Source organism: Eubalaena glacialis, chromosome 9 (genome assembly GCF_028564815.1).
Source record: "Eubalaena glacialis isolate mEubGla1 chromosome 9, mEubGla1.1.hap2.+ XY, whole genome shotgun sequence".
In the NCBI taxonomy this organism is placed as follows: Eukaryota; Metazoa; Chordata; class Mammalia; order Artiodactyla; family Balaenidae; genus Eubalaena; species Eubalaena glacialis.
This window is the reverse complement of record NC_083724.1, coordinates 5,599,191-5,601,736: the sequence shown is the minus strand read 5'-3', so window position 1 is coordinate 5,601,736 and position 2,546 is coordinate 5,599,191. Positions and strand designations below refer to the sequence as shown.

General features: G+C 57.9%; 1 pseudogene; it reads left to right on the top strand.

Annotated features, from left to right (window-relative positions):
* Window positions 1-1,109: 1,109 nt before the first annotated feature.
* Window positions 1,110-1,502, top strand: LOC133098182 (elongin-B-like; annotated as a pseudogene).
* Window positions 1,503-2,546: the final 1,044 nt, after the last annotated feature.

The window sequence follows — 2,546 nt, the reverse complement described above, 5'->3', positions numbered from 1 at the left end:
TTGAACCCCAAATGGGTCCCTTAGCAACTCTGTCACCTTCTGCAAGCTCACAGCCTCTCTGAGCATCGCCTTCCTCATCTGTGACGTGGGATGATACTAATTACCCTGAAAGGATCTTTGAAGGGCTTAAGTGAGATCGCTGACGTGTGGCGTGGAGTGGGCACTCACGATGAGCCGTAGAAGGACGACTGACTTGGTAGTTTTCACCCTGGTGAGCGAGGATACAACGCTGTATAATACGCTTTGCTTACTGACCTCCTGAAAGCATGTGCCTTGAAAACAAACGTAAAGGATTACTGTGAGTTCTGTAACCACGGGGAAGCCCAGTCTCATCCATCCTAATGTCATCGATAGTGCTGCCCAGTACCTGGAACACTGCAGGTGTGCAGATGTCAGGCGAGGTGAGGCATCTGGGACTCAGGGTGCTCCCAGGCTCTGTCCCAGGGTGCCTGGCTCAGCCCTGTGGGTTGGGACGCCTCCCCCAGGGCTCTCAGAAGGTGACGATGAAGTCAAGCCCAGACCACTCCACCAGCTCCTTGGAAGGGAGATTTCCACCTGGCCACAGCGAGGGGATCCACGGACCACTGGATGGCCGTGGCGGGGGCCGGGTGGGCGTGACAGGAGAGCAGGCCTGGTGAGCATCCCTGGGCTGGGCAGATGTCCGTGTCCAGGCCACATGCTGGGATCCTGGGGGGTGGAGCCCATGAGATGGGAGGCCTCTTAGGTAAGGTCATGTATTCCTTTGCCAGGGCTGCTCTGACACAGTACTGGAAACCGGGCGGCTTAAACAACTGACATTTGTCTGGAGGCCAGAAGTTTGAGATCAGTGTGTCGGCAGGACTGGTTCCTCCCGAGGGCCCCGAGGAAAGGATCTGCCCCAGGCCTCTCTCCTTGGCTTGTGGATGGCCGCCTTCTACCTGAGTCTCTTCTCTCTGTGCGTGTGTCTGTGTCCACGTGTCCCCCTTTTGTAAGGACGTCATCTTGGAGTAGAGCGTGCCCTAAGGACCTCACTTTAACTATGACCTCTACAAAGACCTTGTCTCCAAACAAGGTCACACTCCGAGATACTCGGGGTTAGGACTTCAACATACGAATCCGGAAGCGCGGCCGCGCCGGTGCATCGAGGGGAAGCGGCAGCAGCCGCGATGGACGTGTGCCACATGATCCGGCGCCCCAAGACCACCATCTTCACGGACGCCAGGGAATCGCGCGCCGTGTCTGAGCTGAAACGCATCGTCGAGGGCATCCTCAAGCGGCCGCCAGACGAGCAGCGGCTGTACTAGGACAACCGGCTTCCGGATGATGGCAAGACACCGGGCGAGTGTGGCTTCACCAGCCAGACGGCACAGCCTCGGGCCCCAGCCGCTGCGGGGCTAGCCTTCAGGGCACACGAAGCCTTTGAGGCCCTGCGCATCGAGCCCTTCTCCAGCGCACGCGAGCTTCTGGCTGTGACGACGCCGCGGGACTCAGGAAGCCGCGCCAATGAACAACCCGTGCAGTGAGAGACCACTCCACTCCCCCCCCCACAATAAAAGAGATTTGGGTGTCCCCCCAAAAAAGATGAATTTGGGTGGGGGGCACATTTCAACCTAGAACAGGTCACTTTGAGCTCAGAGCAAGGATGGGACAGTGAGGTGGGTGTGGAGAGCTCCCTGCCTGGTCCAGCCCGCGGGAGGGCAGACAGAAGCCCCCGGGGACTCAGGAAGCAGCAGCTCTTGGGGGACAAGAATGGGGCCGGCTTTCGGCTGCTGGCACCTGGCTGAGACGCTGGGAGCCTCGAGCAGGGCCTGGCAAAGCCGGGCGGTACCAGCCAGGGATGCAGGCCCAGCTGGCTGGGCCGGAGAAGGCTTCCTGTGAAGTCGCAGCCTTTGAAACCTTGACTAATAAGGTTTTCTTCTCTTTCTAAGTTGAATGCGTCAGTAGCTTCCTATAGGATCCCATCTGTCCACGCCATTGCTGCCAGTCGGATTCTAGGCCCCTGGCCAATTAAAAAAACCAAACCAGCTTAGCATGAATCTGCTTGACAACTAGTTGTGTGAGTGTTCTGTTTTCCCTCGGTGGAAGAGAGGCCTCTTGACTGCCCTTCTGGGTCCTGCCTCCAGAATGAATCTAGAATCCTGCAGCCAGGGAGCCTGGATGGTGTTTGAATTAGTATCAGGAGGTGGAAAGCGACAAGGAGACGGCTGTCAGCTAAATGCAAGGAAGGCGTTTTCCACCACGTTGCTCAAGGTTGGAATGGAGGACCCACAGCACTCCGGGCCTGTTTCAGGTTTAGCACTTGGTCCATGGTCGTGTGAGCTTTTCTTCACCTGGACGTCTCGCCCACGGGCCCCTGGAGTACAGTACTCGACGCTTGTTATTAATAACTTGTCATTAATTGTGGGATGCTGAACAAGCGCCCAGGGAGGGAGCCAGGGCGTCACCAGGACTGGTCACCTATGGGTGTTCAATCTCTTGGTGGGACCCTGGGAGGACATCCACATGGCAGCTGGCGGATGGCAGCGCCCTGGGATTCCCCAAGGCCGGACACGCTGCTGGAGGGGGTG